We start from the raw sequence: 12,408 nt of genomic DNA on the forward strand, positions 1-12,408 counted from the left end.
GAAGTTGGAATGTTACATTTCAGACACTTTGATAAAGTCTTCACATATCTCGCGCCCAAACTTCTGCACTGGTGGACAGAACCAAAGAGCGAGTATGTAATTGTCTGGTGTATTGCCTTGACAGTGTGAGCAGTTGTTGGAAGATGTAAAGCCCATCTTGAACATCCGATGACCTGTATAGTGCACTCTATGTAGTATTTTGTATTGTATTAATTGCAGACTGGGATTTTTAATCAATTTAAAGGTTTTTAAGCATACCTGAGACCAGAAGTTTTGGTCAAAGCTGACTGATAAATCTGCTTCCCACTTTGCAATAGGAAGGGATATTGATTCATCTAATTTAGAAAGTGTTCTGTATATTTTAGATAATAATTTGGGGGATTTAAGAGTAAGGAAATGTGCCGCGCTTGGTGGTGTTTGTAATTCAACTTGACTGAGGTTAAATTTCTTTTTTACTATGGATTTAATTTGTTGATATTCTAAAAATCTTTTCTTGTTGATCCCATATTGTGCAACTAGTCTGTATTATTATGCCGCGGTTTGTCTTCATCTGCCTGCCACTTTCGTGCGCCTTTTTCCCTCGTGGTGCAGGTGTCTATTTCCGAATGAGGCTCATAGTTATGGGTATTTTTGTGCTGTTTTTTCTATTGGACGTGATGGTTATCAAAACCAAACATGATAAATTTGGCAAGCGCAGGAGACACGACACGAAGGAGATTTGTCAATCAGGCTGCAGAATGCAATGCTGTACTGTGCAATAAAAAAGAAAAGAAAAAGAAAATCAGTGAAAAAGCGAAGCAGTGACGGATGAACAGCGGGACCACTGTGTGCTGTTTATTAATAAACAATAAAATATATTCCTAAATGACAACATGCATAAAAGCAGAACGGTATTTGTACGTCAGTGGGAAAATAGCGGTGGCTTGCTAGCTTTTGTGCGGCTTCCCCGGGTCAGCGAAAACTTTAGAGAAAACTTAAGAGAAATGAATGAACTTACCAGGTTGCCCGATCTCTTTACATATCTTCCTCCAAGCTCGGTCCTTTATATTCCTGTCTTGGTACAGAAAGCAGCTGGTATCGTACGGCTCTGGGTTGTTTGCTACCGCATTGATTAGCCTTCCCTCCATTGAAGTATGAAGGGCTTTGGCTGGATCTGCCCCTTTGACCTAGGTCACAGCCACGTCACCAGGCTCCTGATTGGTTGTCGCGGTGCGATTTGCCGCTGGAGTTCAGATTTTTCCAACTCGAGCGGTAGACGCGTAACGCGCGTATGCACAAAATGCAACACAAAAACTCACACGCGTGTTTTTTTTCGCGAGTCAAACGCCTGAAACGCGCTACACTGACGCGCGTTTCAGGCGTTTTGGCGACGCAAATCTGCTTCCGAATTTTCGCGGGAGCCACAATTGCGGGTCATCGCGCCTTTCCATTAACTTTACATGTAAACCTGACGCTCTGGCCGCCTCTATCGCGTTCGGTGTGAACACACCGTAAGTTGTATCTCAAGCTAGCTAACCGGCAAGGAGTCAAAAGGACAGCCGAAGCTGCACAAAACACCCACAAACTTATCTCACTACAACGTAGCGCCGAAAATATGACTCGCAGCTCGAGCTTGACACAGCTGCTGTAACATAAGACTGACATCAAGCTAACCACAGCTAAAAAGATATTTAGAGAAAACTTACCGTTTCCTCAGATTACACGAGTTGAGTTTTTTCACGCTGAAAAGTTGGTTTGTTTTGGCTCTCACTGAAGACACTGAAGACATAGCTGTTCCTTTGTACTGCTTTTAAGCAAAACATTCTTTGTATTAGGGCTGGGCCATACTATACCGTTCACGGTAATACTGGTATAATGTTAGGCAACGATAGGAAAATGAAATATCGCGATAGAATATGAGTAAAACGCGCATGCGCAGTGCCTTTGTTTTCATGCGCACATGGCCGATTATTGAGTGAAACAAATGAACCAGAATTGGTTTGTAAAAATGGTGCAACTTCAGTGATGTGGAACTGGTTTGGTGTTTGTCCGTCAGATACACGACAAAGCACATTTTTTTGCAGAACATGCAAGCGGCCATCGTTATTGTCGTATTTGTCAGACTAAGATGCTCTTAAATGTGGGAGTAACTGGGTCCTAAACTCCATATACTTCAGATCAAACGAACACTGCAGCATCACTGAGAGTTAAAAACTGTCTAAATTGTTTCATCTTTAATAAAACAATCAGCATTGCTGCCTTACCAGGTGTAACTATGAAGTTTAACTTCCAGGCATCCATGAAAACAGAATTTATTACATTTAACTGAGTTAGAAGTTAGCAAGAAGCTAGCGGAAGTTAGCTCGCTAGTTTCGCTAGTTACCTAAGCATGATATAGCATGTTATGACTGCGAGATTTCTGAAAAAATTCAAACGTACAGCTCTGCTATCACTTCCAACATAAATGAGGACAGGAAATTAAACAGCAGTGACGTTTGTAGGGTTACTGAAGTTGGGCTAGCTGGTATATAATGATGTGCTACGTGACCGCTAGTGACACAGCTACGTTAGCATAACATAAACAGTGAAGCTGGAGGACGAACACTAACACTTTTCCACTTATAAAAGTTGACGTGAAGGTTCCTCATGGTTAGAGACAAATGCAATTGCATGGCAGGATGCTGTAAATGGACCAAACTTCAGTCAGGAGAACAACTGAGATAATCCATCCACAATACGAGGTTAGTCAATAATATACTGCAACAACATGGGAATAGAGCAGCTGCCAGAGAATTCAACATTAATGAATCAATGGTACAGAAGTGGAGGAAGCAAGAAGAATGAGTTGAATAAAGTTTGATTTATCTGACTGCTTTGTTTCGCTTAATGTGCCTTATAATCCTGTGTACCTTATGGTCTGAAAAATACGTACTGCACACTGCAGTTTAATGTTGCACAGCACCTCTTTTTAACTTCAGTGGATATTATACATGGTTATGCTCAGGATATGTCAGCCCATTTCTACTGGAAATGCCTTTTGGTTAAACTTTCAGCAAGGAATTTGCATTTGCACTGTTAAATTTTTGTAAAGCTTTAATGTACATAAAAACCAGCTTCTTGTTTAAGTGAAAATAAATGGAAGGTTGTCTTTTTGTGCTAGTAATGTTGTGGAGTTGTATTTTGTCTTGCATCAATTATATCGTCAGTTATATCGTTATCGCAAATTTTCAAATATATATCGTGATAAATATTTTTGGCCATATCGCCCTGCTCTACTTTGTATATGAGGCCAAGGGTGTTCATCCTCTTCAGCTCTAGCGTAGACAATTGGCTCTGCCATGTTTTCATGTGTTTCTTCTTTCCATGTGTCCGCTACTTTGAAGCGCTTGGGCCGTGTCACTACCCGATCCGTACCGGAAACCCGATCCGTACCCCGCATGCGCGAAAGGTGTCTACTTCCGGTCCAAGCGTTTTACGATAGTTACGGGTGGAGTTGAGCATAACTTGCTTTTCGCAAGTTTATCGCCGCTGGTCATCCACGACTCCCGCTGAACGCGTAGCGTTACTTTGAAGTTTGTTTTTCGCGCTACTTGTACGGCACTATGTTGCCTGGCGGATGGACATGTGACCAACATACCACTCTTGAACCCCGATCCTTCCGCCAGGCAACGTAGTGCCGTACAACAGCGGAACAAACAAAACAAATCGTCTTACGATATCACAAAAATCATGGACAATCCATAGAAAAGCCGCACCTGACTAAAAGCCGCAGGGTTCAAAGCTTGTGCAAAAAGTAGCGGCTTATAGCCCAACAATTACGGTAAGTGTAACAAAATCCCAGTTTCATCATATCAGTCATTCTCTTCTGCTTATCCTTGGGTATGTTGCTATTCCAGCTACCATACCCTGCACCCTGGACGGGACGCCTATCTGTCGCAGGGCTAACACGCAGAGACAGACAACTCACATTCCCACCTATGGGTTCTTTAAATAAATAAATAAATAAATAAAGGCAGATGAACAACCATTGATACCAGGCAACTATAAAATGTATATCTTGGCCCCAATATGACTATTAACTCTTGCAGCACCGGGTGTTCGTAATTTCGGTTCAAGTGAATTGATAAACTTTTTGAAGGCAATTGACTCACACAGTTATGTAGATATCCCAGTCCTGTTGTCTTGGGATGCATCACGCTGCCTTGCCTGGGGTTAGTTTCTGTTTTCTGGGGATGAGGGTTGAGTGTGCTCCCTTACCTTCTCAAGGTAAGCTAGGTTAGCCTTCCTGTGTGAGCTTTTCAAGTGCACTTTAAGGTTTGTGGGATTTTTTTCCCTTGAGAAATGTCCCTCATAAATTGTCTCTTTCCACTACAAGACACTTACTTCATTCAAAACACAGTCATATTCAAAGTAATCCCAAATTGGACTCTGGAGCTTTCTCCCGACTTTTCCTGACATGATTCTGCGCGAGGACGGAGCAGCAACACAGACGACTCGACTAAAGTACTTGCCACCTGCTGGCATAATTAGACAGCAAGAAATACAGTGGGGCAAAAAAGTATTTAGTCAGCCACCGATTGTGCAAGTTCCCCCACCTAAAATGATGACAGAGGTCAGTAATTTGCACCAGAGGTACACTTCAACTGTGAGAGACAGAATGTGTAAAAAAAATCCATGAATTCACATGGTAGGATTTGTAAAGAATTTATTCGTAAATCAGGGTGGAAAATAAGTATTTGGTCAATAACAAAAATACAACTCAATACTTTGTAACATAACCTTTGTTGGCAATAACAGAGGTCAAACATTTACTATAGGTCTTTACCAGGTTTGCACACACAGTAGCTGGTATTTTGGCCCATTCCTCCATGCAGATCTTCTCGAGAGCAGTGATGTTTTGGGGCTGTCGCCGAGCAACACGGACTTTCAACTCCCGCCACAGATTTTCTATGAGGTTGAGGTCTGGAGACTGGCTAGGCCACTCCAGGACTTTCAAATGCTTCTTACGGAGCCACTCCTTTGTTGCCCGGGCGGTGTGTTTTGGATCATTGTCATGTTGGAAGACCCAGCCTCGTTTCATCTTCAAAGTTCTCACTGATGGAAGGAGGTTTTGGCTCAAAATCTCACGATACATGGCCCCATTCATTCTGTCCTTAACACGGATCAGTCGTCCTGTCCCCTTGGCAGAAAAACAGCCCCATAGCATGATGTTTCCACCCCCATGCTTCACAGTAGGTATGGTGTTCTTGGGATGCAACTCAGTATTCTTCTTCCTCCAAACACGACGAGTTGAGTTTACACCAAAAAGTCCTACTTTGGTTTCATCTGACCACATGACATTCTCCCATTCCTCTGCTGTATCATCCATGTGCTCTCTGGCAAACTTCAGACGGGCCTGGACATGCACTGGCGTCAGCAGCGGAACACGTCTGGCACTGCGGGATTTGATTCCCTGCCGTTGTAGTGTGTTACTGATGGTGACCTTTGTTACTTTGGTCCCAGCTCTCTGCAGGTCATTCACCAGGTCCCCCCGTGTGGTTCTGGGATCTTTGCTCACCGTTCTCATGATCATTTTGACCCCACGGGATGAGATCTTGCGTGGAGCCCCAGATCGAGGGAGATTATCAGTGGTCTTGTATGTCTTCCATTTTCTGATGATTGCTCCCACAGTTGATTTTTTCACACCAAGCTGCTTGCCTATTGTAGATTCACTCTTCCCAGTCTGGTGCAGGTCTACAATACTTTTCCTGGTGTCCTTCGAAAGCTCTTTGGTCTTGGCCATGGCGGAGTTTGGAGTCTGACTGTTTGAGGCTGTGGACAGGTGTCTTTTATACAGATGATGAGTTCAAACAGGTGCCATTCATACAGGTAACGAGTGGGGGACAGAAAAGCTTCTTACAGAAGACCTTACAGGTCTGTGAGAGCCAGAGATTTTCCTTGTTTGAGGTGACCAAATACTTATTTTCCACCCTGATTTACGAATAAATTCTTTACAAATCCTACCATGTGGATTCATGGATTTTTTTTTTCACATTCTGTCTCTCACAGTTGAAGTGTACCTCTGGTGCAAATTACTGACCTCTGTCATCATTTTAGGTAGGGAAACTTGCACAATCGGTGGCTGACTAAATACTTTTTTGCCCCACTGTACATAGAGCCTCCTTCGCAAAGCACTGACAAACCTTCATGGCACCAGGATTCCAAGTTCTGTCCTCTATCGCTCCTTTTAAGACATCCAAACTGCGCAGTTTGGATGTCCCATGGTGTCCCTTCACTTCTCATGTGCTTTCACTAGCATCATCTACCATCCACCCTCGACACAATCATTCAAGATTGCTCTCTAAGCCAACTCATGGTTCCGACTACGTCTAAACAGCTTATCTACCATGAAGTTCAGTGGAGTCGCACTCTGCTCTCTGATGATTTTGGGGGTTATTTTTTATAGAAGAGACTTTCCTCTAATCAGTCATTTTGGATGTGGGGAAAGGAGGACCCAAATGGTGGATTCTGACTGAGCTGACTGAGCTGACTGAGCTACGGCTACAAGCTGGGCAGCTGACTGAGCTACGCTTCAGGTTGGGCAGCAGACTTAATTATGTGCAGGGGTCCAAAGGTGATGGAAATCCCCAGTTCAGCCTCAGACTAGACCCCAGGGTGATTTTCCAACTTTAAAACAGTCTGATTAATGGCTGCACAAACAGTATCAAATTCCACAGTTTTGGTGTTAATGGGCTCTAGTTTGAAAACTCCCGGCTCAGAATGAGCAGAAAAAAAAAGTTTTCTTCACTCCTTGAACAACACACCTCCCCAGGAAAAATAGTCACTGTTTCAGCAGGAAATGAAGAAATGTCTTTGTTACTCACCACAGCCGGTTGTTCCGAAATCCGTGAATCCGGCTGCGGTGAGGAGCGCCGGCGGTGCAAACGTCGCTTCCCTAACGATGCTGGGGCCGGCGTGCCAGGCTGAGAATCCACCAGCGGGCTGGGCCAGTGGGTAGCCTGGGTAGGAAAGTGAAGCTGGAGGGTGGAGAACAGGAAGTCCATGGTGATCGGGTTGAGAGAGTCCACTAGCCAGGGAAAATTAAAAAGTTTTTAAATTTTTAATCATGGCGCGACGCAACCCTTCCCCTGGCTTCTCCTACCACAGATCACACATTTTGTAAACTTTGTCCATTACCTCCCTCCTGAGCCTCTCCTCAGAGTCCACTGGATCCATGTCTGGCGAGATCATTCTGTCATGGTCTGCGTGGGGATGTGGGGAAAGGAGGACCCAAATGTCGGACTCTGTGTGGTGAACAGTGTGTTTATTTACAGTGCAGTAAATATTCACACAAACAATCCCTGTGCGTTCTCCTGACTATTGCACCGTGTCTTCCTCCCCAATCCGTCTACCTCGTGCTCTCCGTTCCTGTGTGTCTGCACTCTCCATGCTCGCTGTTCTAGCTTTCCATGCTCTTCCTGCAGGAAACAATAGAAGCAGTTGTCAGGACACTCAACTACTGCGGGCATGCACTCACTGGACTTGACACTAACGGCACTAACATGGAGTCTGACGCAATGATTCTACGCCGAGGAGCGCTCAGCCACACTCTTAAGTCCCCGACGAGGCTTCATTTGCTGCAGGTGTGTGTGCTCATCTCCTTCAGGTCTGCCTGAATATTAAGATTTAAAAATTTAGTTGGTATTGATATGGCGAGTAACCTTCAGTAACAGTAATAAATCACACAGCAATAGCACATTCATGTAGTTGTAAAAAGCATGATAATATATTAAGTAATCCAAAGTATTCAGAATACGTTACTGTCATTGAGTAACATAACGGAATAAATTACAAAATACACTTTGGGGCATGTATTCTGTAGTCTGTAGTGGAATACATTTTAAAAGTAACCTTCTCAACACTGGATATGGATTTTTAAAAATATAAACTTTATCCTGTTTGCTTTTGAATTATAAACAAAGATAGACTAGCAAAGAGCCCCTTACTGTCTGTCCCTCTTTTACTATTTCTTTCATGAAAAATTCTCTCGCCATATCAACACGTTGGAGCTGCAGGCCACGTTCCTGGAACTTCGTCACTTTCTGCCTTGGTTGCGTAGGTTCCACGTGATTGTCCAGATGGACAGCATGGCTGTGGCGGCCTATATCAACCGGCAGGGGGGGGCTGGGCTCTCCTCCCCTCTGCGAATTGGCTGTGGCAGTGGGCTTACCGCCGATTCCTCTCCCTCAGGGCAGTCCACGGCTGTGTCCCAATTCAGGGTCTGCACGCTTGAAGTACGCGAACTACGCGCACTACGCGCACTACGTACGGTGCGTACTATAAGTACGAGAAGTGCGGAAGTGAGAGGCTTGTGAAATGGGACGGTCTAGCCTTCATCGCACTGTTCAGGTGGCCTAGCACCCATGATACTAACCGCGAGAAACGTTACATACAGCTTTGTGTGACAGAAATGAAGGAGAAAAATGTTTTGTTGGTCATTCATTTTTGTCATGAACATCCATCCATCCATCCATCCATCTTCATCCGTTTTATCCGAGGCCGGGTCGCGGGGGCAGCAGCTTAAGCAAAGAGGCCCAGACCTCCCTCTCCCCAGCCACCTCCTCCAGCTTATCCGGGGGAACACCAAGGCGTCCCCAGGCCAGCCGAGAGATATAATCTCTCCAGCGTGTCCTGGGTCTGCCCCGGGGCCTCCTGGAACACCTCACCCAGGAGGCGCCAGGGCATCCTTGTCAGATGCCTAAACCACCTCAGCTGGCTCCTTTCAATGTGGAGGAGCAGCTGCTCTACTCTGAGCTCCTCCTGGATGGCCGAACTTCTCACCCTATCTCTAAGGGAGAGGCCAGCCACCCTTCGGAGGAAGCTCATTTCTGCCGCTTCTATCCGCGATCTCATTCTTTCGGTCACTACCCACAGCTCGTGGCCATAGGTGAGGGTAGGGACGTAGATCGACCGGTAAATTGAGAGCTTCGCTTTTACACTCAGCTCCCTCTTCACCACGACGGACCGGTGCAGCGTCTGCATTACTGCAGCTGCAGCCCCAATCCGTCTGTCGATCTCCGGCTCCCTTCTCCCATCACTCGCTAACAAGACCCCGAGATACTTGAACTCCTCCACTTGGGGCAGGAACTCATCCCCGACCCAGAGTGGGCACTCCACCCTTTTCTGGCTGAGAACCATGGCCTCAGATTTGGAGGTGCTGATCCTCATTCCCGCTGCTTCACACTCGGCTGTGAACCGTTCCAGTGCGAGCTGGAGGCCCTCACCCGATGAAGCCAACAGAACCACATCATCCGCAAAAATCAGAGATGAGACTCTGAGGCCACCAAAGCGAAAGCCCTCCGCCACTTGGCTGCGCCTAGAAATCCTGTCCATAAAAATTATGAACAAAAACGGAGACAAAGGGCAGCCCTGGCGGAGCCCATCACTCACCGGGAGCCCGACTTATTGCCGGCAATGCGAACCAAGCTCTTGCAACGGTTGTATAGGGATCGAATGGCCCGTAGCAATGGGCCAGACACCCCATACTCCCGCAACACCTCCCACAGGACACCCCGAGGGACACGGTCGAATGCCTTCTCCAAGTCCACAAAACACATGTAGACTGGTTGGGCAAACTCCCATGCACCCTCAAGTATCCTCGAGAGGATAAAGAGCTGGTCCAGTGTTCCGCGACCAGGACGAAAACCGCATTGTTCCTCCTGTATCCGAGGTTCAACTAGCGGACGAACTCTCCTTTCCAGCACCTTGGCATAGACTTTCCCAGATAGGCTGAGGAGTGTGTAGTTGTCTGTGAAGGTTCTCAGTCATCCAGGTCATCGTAGTCAAAGGAGCTTGCAAAGAAAAGCGTCTGGACTTCTTTTAAGTTACTTGAAGACGTTTCACCTCTCATCCCAGAAGCTTCTTCAGTTCTAAGGTCAAATGGTGGAGAGTCCCAGATATAAACCTAGTGGGAGTAACCCCCCACAGAGGGACAAAAGGACCCCCTGATGATCCTCTAATCGCCTGAGCCAAGGTGTGAAACTGGGTGTGGGTCCCAATCAGCCAGAGTTTCTGGTGAGTTCATTGTGAAACCTGGCCCCACCTTATCATGCGAATTCCTGAGATCAGATGGCCCAGGATGTGAGTGGGCGTTAAGGCATTCTCTTTCGAGGATGCCAATGTTCACATTTTGGACAGAGAGGACAGATGGTTTGAAAGAGGAGTGAAAGAAGCCATCTATGTCCACTGTGAGCGACCATCTTTGAACAGAGGCTTGGGGTTTACGACACCAACTCTCTGCCATCTATAATCCAGTTTTGAGATCCCTTCCCAGACGCCTTAATGCCCATTCACATCCTGGGCCATCTGATCTCAGGAATTCGCATGATAAGGTGGGGCCAGGTTTCTTAGCTTCTTAGCTTCAGGTTTTTTAGCTTGGGAGTCACCGCACCTAGTGCTCCGATTACCACAGGGACCACCGTTACCTTCACCCTCCACATCCTCTCGAACTCTTCTCTGAGCCCTTGGTATTTCTCCAGCTTCTCGTGTTCCTTCTTCCTGATATTGCTGTCATTCGGAACCGCTACATTGATCACTACGGCCGTCTTCTTCTGTTTGTCTACCACCACTATGTCCGGTTGGTTAGCCACCACCATTTTGTCCGTCTGTATCTGGAAGTCCCACAGGATCTTAGCTCGGTCATTCTCCACCACCCTTGGGAACATCTCCCATTTTGACCTCGGGACTTCCAGGTTATACTCGGCACAGATGTTTCTGTACACTATGTACACTTGGTTATGGCGTTCCATGTATGCCTTGCCTGCTAGCATCTTGCACCCTGCTGTTATGTGCTGGATTGTCTCTGGGGCATCTTTACACAGCCTGCACCTGGGGTCTTGCCTGGTGTAATAGACCCCAGCCTCTATGGATCTTGTACTCAGAACTTGTTCTTGTGCTGCCATGATTAGTGCCTCTGTGCTGTCTTTCAGTCCAGCTTTGTCCAGCCACTGGTAGGATTTCTGGATATCAGCCACCTCCTCTATCTGCCGGTGGTACATACCGTGCAGGGGCCTGTCCTTCCATGATGGTTCCTCGTCTCCCTCCTCTTTCTTGGGTTTCTGCTGCCTGAGGTATTCACTGAGCACTCAGTCAGTTGGGGCAATCTTCTCAATGTATTCTTGGATGTTCGTTGTCTCATCCTGGACTGTGGTGCTGACACTCACCAGTCCCCGGCCCCCTTCCTTCCGCTTAGCGTACAGCCTCAGGGTGCTGGACTTGGGGTGAAACCCTCCATGCATGGTAAGGAGCTTTCTTGTCTTTATGTCAGTGGCTTCTATCTCCTCCTTTGGCCAGCCTATTACCCCAGCAGGGTACCTGATCACGGGCAGGGCGTACGTGTTGATGGCCCGGATCTTGTTCTCACTATTCAGCTGACTCCTCAGGACTTGCCTGACCCTCTGCAGGTATTTGGTGGTTGCAGCTTTTCTAGCGGCCTCTTCATTGTTCCCATTCGCCTGCGGGATCCCCAGGTACTTGTAACTGTCCTCTATGTCTGCAATGTTGCCTTCTGGTAGTTCAATCCCCTCAGTTCTGACTACCATCCCTCTCTTTGTTACCATCCGACTACACTTCTCCAGTCCGAACGACATTCCAATGTATAGCCTGTATAGCCTGGTAGTGTGGATCAGTGAATCGATGTCTCGTTCACTCTTGGCATACAGCTCGATATATATATATATACAGGGAGTGCAGAATTATTAGGCAAGTTGTATTTTTGAGGAATAATTTTATTATTGAACAACAACCATGTTCTCAATGAACCCAAAAAACTCATTAATATCAAAGCTGAATGTTTTTGGAAGTAGTTTTTAGTTTGTTTTTAGTTTTAGCTATTTTAGGGGGATATCTGTGTGTGCAGGTGACTATTACTGTGCATAATTATTAGGCAACTTAACAAAAAACAAATATATACCCATTTCAATTATTTATTTTTACCAGTGAAACCAATATAACATCTCCACATTCACAAATATACATTTCTGACATTCAAAAACAAAACAAAAACAAATCAGCAACCAATATAGCCACCTTTCTTTGCAAGGACACTCAAAAGCCTGCCATCCATGAATTCTGTCAGTGTTTTGATCTGTTCACCATCAACATTGCGTGCAGCAGCAACCACAGCCTCCCAGGCACTGTTCAGAGAGGTGTACTGTTTTCCCTCCTTGTAAATCTCACATTTGATGATGGGCCACAGGTTCTCAATGGGGTCCAGATCAGGTGAACAAGGTGGCCATGTCATTAGTTCTTCTTCTTTTATACCCTTTCTTGCCAGCCACGCTGTGGAGTACTTGGACACGTGTGATGGAGCATTGTCCTGCATGAAAATCATGTTTTTCTTGAAGGATGCAGACTTCTTCCTGTACCACTGCTTGAAGAAGGTGTCTTCCA

Source organism: Astatotilapia calliptera, chromosome 14, assembly GCF_900246225.1.
Source record: "Astatotilapia calliptera chromosome 14, fAstCal1.2, whole genome shotgun sequence".
Lineage (NCBI taxonomy): Eukaryota > Metazoa > Chordata > Actinopteri > Cichliformes > Cichlidae > Astatotilapia > Astatotilapia calliptera.